Source organism: Sebastes umbrosus, chromosome 13, assembly GCF_015220745.1.
Source record: "Sebastes umbrosus isolate fSebUmb1 chromosome 13, fSebUmb1.pri, whole genome shotgun sequence".
Classification (NCBI taxonomy): domain Eukaryota; kingdom Metazoa; phylum Chordata; class Actinopteri; order Perciformes; family Sebastidae; genus Sebastes; species Sebastes umbrosus.
Window position 1 is genome coordinate 1,156,929 of NC_051281.1, and position 13,052 is coordinate 1,169,980.

At 41.2% G+C, this 13,052-nt stretch overlaps 1 protein-coding gene and 1 long non-coding RNA gene across 4 annotated transcripts in view; one reads left to right on the forward strand and one right to left on the reverse strand.

Moving 5' to 3' along the window:
* Positions 1-13,052, reverse strand: part of sema5ba (sema domain, seven thrombospondin repeats (type 1 and type 1-like), transmembrane domain (TM) and short cytoplasmic domain, (semaphorin) 5Ba) — a 224,189-nt gene that overhangs the window by 187,015 nt on the left and 24,122 nt on the right. The gene's annotated exons all lie outside the window — the stretch shown is intronic.
* On the forward strand, positions 1,052-5,643 carry LOC119500829. The gene is made up of 3 exons (XR_005209690.1): positions 1,052-1,279; positions 2,372-2,461; positions 4,746-5,643. It is a non-coding gene; the product is annotated as an uncharacterized LOC119500829 (long non-coding RNA).

The window sequence follows — 13,052 nt, forward strand, 5'->3', positions numbered from 1 at the left end:
AAATAACCCCCTTCAGGACGAAGCAAGACGCTCCGCTTTGTGTCGGGGTTTATTTTACAACAATAACCGGCTCACTGTGCATTATCCCTTACTCGGTTCATTTCATTCTCCTTCTCTGTTAATATACTTTGTAACTGTGATTTGAAAAGTGCTACATAAAATCAAGTTTATTATTATTGTTGGTGATACAAAAGAAGGCAAAATCGTTATTATGCTGTAGCTATGATCTTAATATTGCTTTGATTTACTTGATCAAGTGGGGTTTCCCAAAGACCAAACAGGTTGCACTTAGGGCAGAAGGAATTATTCTTCTGATCAAGTTTTTAATTGATTATTATGAAGAGTGAGTAATCAGACAATACGAGTTTTTAAAGTATATGTTAAAATGAGAAAAAATATGAAAACTGTCTTTTAAAATGAACAATTACTTACAATTGTCATTGTTTATTACTACCACCATTGCAAAAGGAAGGATTACAAGTGATTAACAATAAAACAACAGATTGACAACAGCAGATACTGATAGAGGGGCCGGGTTAGCAAAATGCATAGCTTCTTTATTAACACTGATGTATTGCACGAATATTTTCAAACATTCTTTCAGTGTAAAATAATTATTTTAAATTTACAGGAAGGGACATTTGTATTAACTGTATCCCTGAAATTTTATATTTCTTTAATTTATGTTTCTATGTCATATTACCGCTGATTATGTTTGTGAACCAACACATTGTAGTCATCCGTTTTAAAACAGATCATAGTCAATGTGACTGTTGCTTTGTTTTTATATCATAGGCCTTAAATATTACTTATTTATATTTAAATGTTGCCCAAATATTTGTTTGCACCATGCATTTATCCTGGACATATTTTCAGATCTATAAACATTTCCTTTAAGCCACAGAATGAGCATGAATATATATCACCAAAACATTCTGGATACAGATTTTTCCCACAATGCTCAGCTTGATACACGACCAGCGGTTTATCACAAAGCAGCTCTAGCAGGATTTTTACTTTATTTACTTGCTGTTATGAAATTCTATAACACTGGATTTGAAAGAAAACGATTTTCATTCAAGGGGGATTAATAAAGTATCGTCCATGTATTTATTATTAGAATTCAGTTATAGCAAACAATGCAACAAAGAGCTGCAATAAGAGCAGGATGACCATGAAAGTAGTGAGACAGACATCAGAGAGAGGAGATGCAAAAGACCTGCAGCATGTTGGTGCGTTGCTTTTCAACTCGTCTGTTCTGCGTTTGCAGCCCTAGCAGGTGAAATCCTACTGTGTGTGTGTGAGTGTGTTTACTCCCCTGGACCAGGTGTTTGCTGTGGGATAAAGTCTTTCTAACAGAGTCTCCATGTGGACCCGGGGCTGTTGATTAGTCTGCTACTGTAGTAAATGTGTGTGTATCCATGAGCGCTTTAGGTCTTTACTATCCGTCTCTGTGTCCTTGAGTCTGTGGGATCGGCTGCTCGCATGCATACGAGTCTGAAAGTGAACAGTTGTAGTTTGTTGTGCTGGTGCAGACGGAGTGAAGTGCACGGCGGTGGGATTGAATTGTCTGCAGACAGCCAGCAGCAGCAGCAGCAGCAGCAGCAGCAGCAGCAGCAGCAGCAGCAGCAGCAGCAGCAGCAGCGACCTCAGCTTCAGACCAACATTATACTTATCGAGCTGAATATTGATCCACACATCCAAAAAATTGTGCGGCAGCCAAATGGCCGAGGCGGTCTTGCCAAGCCGGCGGAGCGAGACCTGGATCTATTTTACAACACTTGACACAAACATGAAGAACATGAGATGCACTGTTGTGTTCAAGTGATGGATCCTATTTATGAGGCTGCTGGAGTGTGTCGCACAATAAATTCATCACGAACACTGAGATCATCAGGTTGTGTGTGTGTGTGCTTTAAAAACATGATGTGCTTTGACTGCATTTGTTCCCTCATTCTGCTTTACATTCAAACAGCATTTTCTTTATCACACATTTACATAATGGCAGAGTCAGGCTTGGTCATGAACTGGAGAAGAATGAAAAAACAAACTAGAGCTGAACATCAACGAAACAGGAGTCTTCAAAATGTTTAATCCTCACATTTGCTGGGAGGAAAATTAATCCTCTCTTTGCATTTGATTAAACATGAACAACACAGACACCACAACCGTCACACAGGAAGGTCGGGTTCAGATAGACACTCACGTTTCGGATTCAAGTACGTAAAATATCTGAGTCGGAGTCAAACCCCTTATCAAATCTCTATTTTCTAAAAACTCTGTTTTACATCCACTTCCCACAAATGTCAAACACTGATGCCAACAAATCTCTTCTTAAATCTTTTATCTCTTCTCATTCTTGTTTTATTAGCAACGAGCACTGAACATTCATTGAGGTAACGCTGACTGTCACTTTCACCAGTGAGTCTGGATCTCAAGCACAAGTTTCATGAAAAACAAGGTGTGTAAATTCATTTTTTAACAAGTCAGTTTCATATTTAATCATGTCATATCTTCTGCAGCATCTTATAGCTACAGGTTGTTTACATCCATGGTGCTAAAAACTGTCTCTAGTCCTTCTGTCTTCTCAGCCGACAAAAAAAGGTGATCAGAAATCTCACATTAACCATTAAAGGGACTATTTGTAACTTTCAGAAATGCTTGTTAACAGCGACACCTGTGGTCGTGAAATCAACGAAAGTCAGCGTCCTGTTGCTGGCGCTTGTGCTCGCTCTACATAGACATGAGCGAGCATCGCTCAACACAGTGAGGAGACACACGTCAGCTAAAAGCACAATATCACTCTATATTTCAGCTGCTTGGCAGTAATGTTAGCTGACCAGACCAAGGTCTCTCCATGAATCAATGCTGATCCTAGTGTTGGCTTTTCCTGTCTCAGTGCAGGCTGAGGCAGTGGGGCTCTGCAGCGAGTAACTTGTTGTCTCCTCCCGCAGCCAGAGTGAACAGGGAGACACCGGCACCCAGTCGGTAACGAGACTACAACGTGTCTCTCTGCAGAGCCCCGTCACTTCACAAGACACGGGAAACCTCTGTTGGTCTGGAGGAGCTGCAGCAGTTATTTCTGCACAAACGTCCACTGAACATTCACTAGATATTCTCAGAGCTACTAACTCTTCTGCATTTAAACTTTAGTAACTTTAGATAACTGGCCGCGAGCAACGCGGCGCTGCGCGACACAACGTTTTGAGCGGAGCTTTTGTCGGACGGCCCTGTTCCTATTTTTTCCTGTTGCTCGCGTTGAGAACGCAGCAACATGGACGAGGAACGGCTGATTATTTTAGATAAAATGAGCCGTCAGTGCCGCCGACAGCGAGAGAAAACAGGGTCAAATGTATGTAGGATGTAGATGAGGATACTAACTAGATCGGTGTCACTTTGAGTGCAAACATTGACACTAGCAGTCATATGCATAAGTATAGTATAAAATGTCAACAACATTTGAAATATAAATAAACATGCTGTCACTTTCTGAATCTTGCCGATTTGTAAGTATTGCGATTCGATATTACGATTTATCGTGATTTTTATTAACGTTTTTTAACACTACACCATGGAGGGAAAAAGTTGAATCATACACTTCTAGGGACTTTTACTTTGCAAATATCTAAATTAATCCAGTAAAAATGTTTGATTTTCAGCATGTATGTAGTCAGAAATGTCCTGAAGATCATCACCATATTATGTTTTGTGATTCTGTATTGATTCTCAAAAACACTATCGATTTTAAATGAATAGTTTACAGTTTAGTCAATACTTTATTTCATTTTTAAAGATATACACCCTCTCAAAGTAGTGCTATTATGTTGGATTTTACAAGGACAGTGATAAATGCAAATGCGGATCTCACTGTTCTGATTGCATAAACAAAAATGTTATGTATATAATGGTGCGTTCTTTATACTATGACAAGTTTCCTACAATTAGATAAAAAAAAAAAATCGCAATACATCGCCTTGCTTATCGCAATATATTGAATCGTGACCTCTGTATCGTGATACGTATCGTATCGCCAGATTCTTGCCAACACACAGCCATAGTATTTATGTATGTTCATGTTATTTAGTCTCCTCCAGAATAATATCAGTGTTTTAAAAATGTCCGTTTTTCCCTTTTAATTGGTTCTAAGAGCACAAAGTTCTTCATCTAGTCTCTTCATTTTGTTCTGAAAGCGCTCCAGATTGATGCATTTTAAATGTACAAAATGTTCATATGTATAACGCAGAAAAAAAATATTGCAATGCCATTTTTTCTCTCCAATATTGCGCAGCTCTGTTCAGTGCACACAGTACACAGTATTCATGCGAGTCAGAGTTGGCTGCTCCACAGTGTACAGCATGAACTCCCATTCTCTAATCCTGAAACTTCCTAACGAAGCTTCGTGAGAATCCCCAACAGCGCACACCCAAACCCTCCGTCCCTCATTATCCCAAACACTTGATTTCCGTTTCCCTCTCACTTTTCTTGTACCTCACATCTCAACAGAGAAAAACTCTGACAGTAGCTGCATCATTAAAACATGCACAGCGATGCGATCCAGAGAAATCCCCTGACTTTGTGGGTGGAGAGCAGCTGCACTCAGAAAAAAACACAGAAAGACAGAACAGCTTCTTTTCTTCCAGTCCTGAAGTGGTTACTTCTCTCTTAGGAGGGAGAACCGTATGCGGCATTGAAAGGAGAGGAAAACAATTTGCACCTGCTGTTCACATGCATATGTTCTCCAACAGACGTAGGGCCCGGAGGATGAGGAACGCTAGGACTGGGGTGAGGAATTATTTATTATGCCAAAGGACACCTGCTTCCAGAGGGAGAGAGAGAGGATAGCTCTCCATCTATTCCCCGCTGGTCAGACGCCATCGAGGGAAGAAGCGAGCCGAGCCGAGCCGAGCGGTTAAGTATCGCCCCGACTGAGGAAGAAAGAAAGAGAGTGGGCGATGAGGAGGAGGAAACAAGAGGGATGCGAGGGGAAGAGCGCATTGCAGCACCACGCAAATCCAGAGAAGAACGCACCTTCGGGGAGAGCTCGCCTGCAGAAGTCTTACACAAAACTAAATTCACTTTCCTCGCAGCTGCATCAAAGCAAATTCTAACAGAGAGCTGTACTATGGCAATCAGTCGCCTTTTCAGCTGCTGGAGCTGCGCAGCTCGTATGCTTTTATACCCTCCACTATGTAAATTACAAGGAGAACATTGAGTGAAATGTTCCCATCAGCCTAATGTATTATGTGCATTAAGCTAACACAGCTTTCAGCCTGCAGAGCGGAAACACAGACCCAATGAGAGTAGAAACTCAGAAGGACATGTCTGGAGAATTAGAGGTGGTCTGACCTTTTAAACCTTGAAGTCTTGGGACTTTAATAATCCCCCAATATCTACACAACATGCACAGAACTATGTGGACATGCCAACATTACACCAATATCAGGGCTAGGACGATACACCTATCTCCTGATTTGATAGTATCACGATACTTGGTCCCGATTCACGATATGTTTTGTGATTTTTAAGTGCTGTGATTTAACATTATGATTTAATGTGATTTGTTAACTTTTTTAACACTAGATCATGAAGGCAAAAAGTTGAATCATACACTTCTAGGGACTTTTACTTTGGAAAATCTCTAAATGAATCCAGTAAAAATGTTTGATTTTCAGCATGTATGTAGTCAGAGATGTCCTGAAGTCAAATATATCTCACATCTCCCTCAAAATATAGTGTTATTTTCTTTTTAATTCATAAGGGACATGTAATGTTTTATACTTCTGGTGAATATAATCCAATCAGTCTTATTTCCATAGATGTATTTTGTATATACAGTTCCCTTTTTCAACACCTTATTTTGAAAAGCTGACGTAGTCCCACGTGTCTACTTCCTCTAACTTCTCCAAGGTGGTCTCTAGCTCTCCCGTCAGCTCCGTTCTCTTTATCCATCAATGGTCAGCTCCATCGGGGTCGTTTCAATGCAGAGAACATTAATGTCAGTATCTGGGTGCTCTACAGTCGTAGCGTCGGCCCATTTGACCACGGAGACGAGAGCCACACGTTACCGTCATACCATAACGTTTCCTGTCCGTGACAGAGTTAGCGTGCAGCTTTAGCTCTGCTCTGTCTAGCTCTGCTTTTCCTGTCAATGTGTGAAACCCAAAGTGTTTCCATCCTTTACTGGATGTGTAGTGTTTACCACGCTGGATTTAACATGGGAGGGTGCAGGTCGTATCCACGCTGACCCTCCAACGTTTTAGACTCTCTGAGGTTTGTTTTGGTTGACGGATACGGAACGGATATGACGTCACGTTACTCAGACTACCACAATAAAAGCGGTAACTTCCTTCTACCTCCACGTAGACTCAGATGAAGCAGATATATTGATTCTGGCATTAAAAAATCTATTTCTAAATCGCGATACATAGGTGAACCAACCAATATGTGCTGGTTGAACACCTCACACCAAAACCGTGGCCAATCATCTGGTCTAAACTCGTCTGATTTCAGGCTTTCCACCAGATTTTAGACCCAGGCTGCAGGGATTTGCACCCATTCAGCCACAAGAGCTTAATGAGGTCCAACACTGATGTTTGGTGATAAGGTGTTCCAGTTCATCCACAAGGTGTTTGGTTTGGATGTCAGGGCGCTGGCTTTGAAACGCTGAAGCAGCAAAGGGCCTTCCCCAAAGAATACTATTGTAAAACATCATCTGTACTCTGTAAGCATTATTCAATCTTATTATTCCTTTATTGGAACTAAAGAGCCAAACCATAAAAGAAACAGCTAGACCGAAAGTGCACCTTTTTTTTAGCTGTTTGAGCATCAAACACTCACATCCTGTCGGCTGGAGAGGTGCCTCTGACATGTTTGTAGCTTGCTCCTTTGCGGAGGATGCCAACTGTGGATTCACAGCCGTTAAAATAGCGGGCTGACCCAGACTCACTCACTGCACAAACATGGTCCAAATATATCCATAGAAACTTCTCAAAACCACTCCTGAAGCATTATTCACTGTGGAGAGGAACTATGAGTATGTTCAGCATGTTCCAAATTACACTTACACCACATCATTCTATCATACAGGATTTACACTGAGAGGGTATAGCCTGAAGGACAGTATGAACACCTGTAGACACCTTCTATCATACAGGATTTACACTGAGAGACTACAACCTGAAGGACAGTATGAACACCTGTAGACACCTTCTATCATACAGGATTTACACTGAGAGACTACATCCTGAAGGACAAACTATTAACACATCCTATCGTCCCTTTTTAATATGCAGAGACCAAATAGCTCATAGAGAGGCCTAATTACTCCATAAAATATAAACACATTGTTTTCCAAATTAAGAGCCTTTTCACAGCAGCCATAAACACAACAAGTGTATTGATAACATTAATTATGGTCCTGTATTTAGTATAAACCGGTCCAGTAAAGGACACGCAGAGTACTAAAGCCATAATAATTAATGTTATTAATTAAGGCATTAATTAAGTGTTCACCCTGCAATGACATGTCATAAAGGCTGCTCTTCTATGGATTTACTCATAGAAAGTATGAATAAACAGCTGAACTTGTTAGCTAAACTGTAATGGATAAATGATTGCATGAGCAGCTATCTTGAATGAACGATAACAAAAATGTTTGTATTTACTTTGAATGTAAAGTTATTTTGTAAATAACCATATAACGGTTGTCCGTGTTTGCAATTAGGTACATTCATGGAATGTAATTTTCAATGTGCAATACTCTTGGCACTTTTTTCCTATTTATTCCTTTATTCTTTTATCTCGTCTTGTTTTTATTCTTGTATTTCTTGTATTTCTTGCAAATATTTTTATTCTTGTATTTATTGTTTTTATTGCAAATATTTTATTCTTGTATTTATTGTTTTTAATGCAAATACTTAAAATATATATTTCCATATCTGTCCAAAATTTAATTGAATGTGAACTAGAAAACAAACGTTTCAGGTTGCAACATGTACGTTTTTCATCCATGTCACATTCAGAAAACTCTTAAATAATGTTACATAAATTATATTTGTTTACAAATAAAAAAAGATATGACAAACAGTTTACTAATTATTTTATAAATAGGACGTGAAGGACGTATTGTACCGATAAATTACAGCACTGTCGTTTTCACGTACCGTATTATAGCTCGTCTAGATACTCTCCACATAGTTTATATGCTCATACGGTTTATGAGGCGCGGCACAAAAAACGCTGGCGCTGTGCCGTTATGAATCTCCATCATGAATGCTCGGGAGAATTTCCGGTATACGCAAGAAAAAGTCACGGTACGCCAATTAGGAGTAAACTGTAGAAGTGCCGGTGTACTGCTTACCGGCGGGGACCGGCCCAGGGGTTTTGTTGAGAAGTGGATGTTGCTGACGGACTGGATTGATAAGTTTCTGCGGATGTTTTTTGGCCGTGACCTTGGTTTACCATCGGCTCCATCGTGGCATCCTGGATCGGGCCGTTGCCGGTGGGAAGAGGGGAGAAGGATTTTATGGTTTTTTTTGCTCAACTATTGATAGATAAGTTTCCCTGATGTTGAAATTTTAATGTTAAGATGCCAGCCTGTGCTGAAAAAATACAAACATGCTGCACAGTCCTAAGGTCATGACCTGTGAAACTCATTGCCCTTAAGGCCTATTTCTGTTTCGGTGTTGTATACGTAGTCAACAAACTTGTAGCGCCTATTTGGAGACAAGTAACCCTAAAGAGGACAGAAGTGTCAGTCAGACAGACAATGTGAGATATACGACTGTGAGCATGCACGCAAGGGTATAAATGTCACGAAACGGAGAGACTCAGGGCTCTCAGCCCTGAACATTTATGTTGATGGTTGTTTATTAAACCTTTAAAAGATTTTCAAGTTCTTCTTTACAGAAACTGCCTCCACACGGCCATATCATCCACCCGGAGAATATACCGGTGCTTTAGTTGCTGCAGTCCTACTTTTGTTTTTGTTTGTAGCATAAAGGGACTAAAACTGCATTTCAACCCTCTGTTGTACGACAATTAATGAACCTGCTGTGAATCCAAGCTGTGCAAAAAACACCTTTAAGATTCACCGTTCCAGCCGACAGGATGTGAATATTTTACACCCAAAAGATTGATTTTATCTCTTTAACTCTTTATGTTTGGGGAGTAGAGCAGGAAACTCTCACTGCCCAGTGGTTACCTTAACTAAACCCTGCACACCTGGCCCCTAAAAAAAGAAAGAAGCTGTGCACTTTATTGGCTCCTAAACCTACACACAATCAGTCTGGCACTCATTTCATTCTGGAGTCGACAGCCGCGGAAAGAGTGAAGGATGGATGTGGAAAGAGGAGTGGACTGATAGAAAAGAGCTGCGAGTGATTCATCTTCCTGAGCTGGGCTTGGTCAGGTGGACACACACAAGTGCAGGCCACGTCTGGTTTTAATCAATAGAAAGTCCACCTGGAGCAGAAAGAGACCCGAAAAGAGAGAGAGAGAGAGAGAGAGAGAGAGAGAGCGGCTCAGCGAGAGGTAGAAGAGAGACATCAAGCGAGGACTGAAAAGAGATCCACGAGAGAGCCTTAAAACGAGGTGTCAGGAATTAAAAAGCAGCTTCTGATCATCGGATGATACTCGGTAAATAAGGAGAGAATAAAGAGACAGAGATAAATGTTGAAAGCGTGACAAGAAGAAGGGCAGGAGACAGCGAGAATTAGACCATTTAACATACGAAGGACTGGGAATCAAGCTCCCAATCCATCTTTTAAAGTGCAGGATGAAATGCCCATTCATCATTGTGCCGCGAGGATATAGCGAAAGAAAAGATTACATCGCCCCAGTCTTCTATCGAAAACTCTTCTCCTGGGGACGACGGCAAAGAGTTCCTGACTTTGTGAAAGGCAGAAGGAAGATATAGAGAGCGAACGTTTGATTAAGTAATTCGGTGTTTACTGCCACAGACTCCATCCGTCATACGCGCCGTTTGCTTAACAACTCTTGAAATGGAAGTACTTAGCAATTAAGATTGAATTGCAGAACGGAGAGACAGGTTCAAATTATATGTGACGCAGTAAAGGAGGCTATTAATTTGGGTTCAAAGAGAGCATGGCCTGAGGGGGGAATAAAAAGGAAGCACTAAAGCGCGGTACACTGTCTGAATGTGGAGCGGCGTTGCAATCGGAAATCTGCTTCCAACTGATTTCCAGTAGAAAATGTTCCAACACAACGTAATTAGCTTGCTGCTTAAATAAACTTTAAGGTGCCCTCTGCTGAATCTGCACAAGTACACAACGCCAGGCGGTTTGCAAGCAATACATAATTAATTCAGGTTTCATCAGAGTCGTGATTCAAGCGTCCCTCTTCTGTCAGCCTCTCAGAGCCGCAGATCAAAGCTCACCGGGATTCAATCTAGCATGAATCAGGCCTCTCCACCTTTATTCAATTTATGCTTCACTTCACGCCGCAGCATCCAGGAGCCCTCTGAAGAAACAACTTCTGGAGGACGCCAGGCACAAATTCAGCTGCTTAGCATATTGAACTCTGATCGAAGAGCCGATCAGATGATGCAAAACAACAGTTTCTCTAAGATACGCTAAAATGGCTTCACCGGAGTCAAAGAAGGTTTATTGATAAGAAGTGAAAGTGACGCCAGTAAAACGTCCTCCTACGAAGAGACGTACAAAAGTAAAACTGAATTATTTCTATTCTACTGTAATATTTAATGTCTCTATTGGAATGTCTTATGTTGAACAATGACAATATTATAAATATTCATACTATTATAACTATTTACTTATTCATTTATTTTTGCCCGGCTGCCTGGTTAAATAACGCTCCACACTTTGCACAGACATTTTCATTTTCATTTCTTCATATGAAGTCTTTTGTCACTAGTCAAAAAAAAAAAAGAACCGCTCAGTGACGTACAAACCGACCCGTGGGATCGTTGAATCATTGCATCACTATTAAATACAGGACGAGGAGCCCGAGACATAGAAGAGGCAATTATCTGAACATTGGCCTACTGGACCAGTCAGCAGCCTTATTTCAGTGTTAGCGGGCTCAGTTTTAAAGCTGGAGTGACGATACTGGTATCATAGTAAACTATAAAACCTGATGAATCCATCAGTACCAACCAGGTCAGACTAGCTGGTCATGAAGGAGGTTAAATAACGCTCCAAACTTACGCTAAATTTTGGCGAGGAAAAACTATCATGTCCATGTTCAAAGGGGTCCCTTGACCTCTGACCTCCAGATCAGTGAATGTAAATGGGTTCTATGGGTACCCACGAGTCTCCCCTTTACAGACATGCACACTTTATGATAATCACATGCAGTTTGGGGCAAGTCATAGTCAAGTCAGCACACTGACACACTGACAGCTGTTGTTGCCTGTTGGGCTGCAGTTTGACATGTTATGATTGGAGCATATTGTTTTATGCTAAATGCAGTACCTGTGAGGGTTTCTGGATCAATATCTGTCATTGATTTGTGTTGTTCATTGATTTACAATAATAAATATATACATACATTTACATAAAGCAGCATATTTGTCCACTCCCATGTTGATAAGAGTATTAAATACTTGATAAATCTCCCTTTAAGGTTCATTTAGAACAGATAAAAAATGTGTGATTAATCGTGATTAAATATTTGAAAGGATATTTACATCAGCATTTTGAAGTGTGCACCAAAAGAAGAGTTTAATGGAGGGGATACGGTGTCGTACAGATCTATAAAACTGACTGGACTTCACCTGATACTCAGCCGATAAAGAGAGCGGGACATTAAATGAAGACATTAGAAACTGAACGAAGAGCCATTCCAGTAAGTAACTAAGCCACAAACAAGTGTGGAGGCAGCACGATGTGCTCTTAATCTTGATAGATGCACCACAATTAAAGCGCCGTTATAAATCATTTATAGGGAAAACAGTAAGTCTGGAATGGGTTTGACTCAGTCAGCAGGACAGACCATAAAGAAGCAGCAAATTTATAGAGGATGTGTTTGTTCCAACATAAAAAGGTACACCATAAAGCGTCGCAGCCAGAAGCATCCATCACTAAAGATGAGCTCCAGAGTGCATATTCTGCATCAGTCCACTCAGCGGTGCTCACAGATCCGTCTGATGGAGTGGAGAGTAATGCTTTCATCCTCAGCCAAAAAAATACTTTTTTCTGCTCCTGTCAGTTTAGCACATCTTGGATTGTTTCCTCATATAGCTCGTGGGTTTACAGTAGGCTTTGAAACCGTCCACCTGTGGTGCATCTGAGTCTCTGTGGCACCGAAAGAGAGAACAACAAGAGAAGTGGCGTTGGAGGAGGAGGAGGAGGAGAAGGAGGATGGCTGGAGGTGGCTGGAGTCTTTTTAGTCTTTTAGTCACATCGCCGTGCCAGCCGGCTGTCTGGTTGTCCCCGGAGGCCACGCAGCCACACCACACTAGATCACACACGTATACAGTAGCACAGAGGAGGACCGCTGCTGTCCTCCGTCCTCAGTATCAAATGGCTGTTGTCAGCAGAGCCGGGGCCGCTGCCGTGCTGGATCCCAGCCAGGTCAGAATATTTCACAGCAGCGAGGTCGCTCTGCTGCATCACAGAGTTTAGCAGCTTCAGTCATCACAAAGTCACCGCTGTGGGTTCTAATGCTCGTCTACAGCAGCATCGCTCATCCAACTGTATCTGCTCACCGAGCTGCAGCTTTCTGTTATAACTCCAAGGTTTCATCAAATGTAATCTCTGCAACATGATACCTCGTTAGGTTTTATAGTAGGACTGTCACAGTTTTAAAGCTAGAGTGAAGATACTAGTATCATAGTAAACTATAAACCTGATGAATCCATCGGTACCAACCATGTCAGACTAGCTTGTAGTGAAGGAGGTTAAATAACGCTCCAAACTTGCGTTCAATTTTGGCGAGGAAAAAACTGTCATGGCCATTTTCAAAGGGGTCCCTTGACCTCTGACCTCCAGATATGTGAATGAAAAGGGGTTCTATGGGTACCCACGAGTCGAGGGTGAGGGTTTTTGTCCAAAAAAAAGTCTGAAAAATAT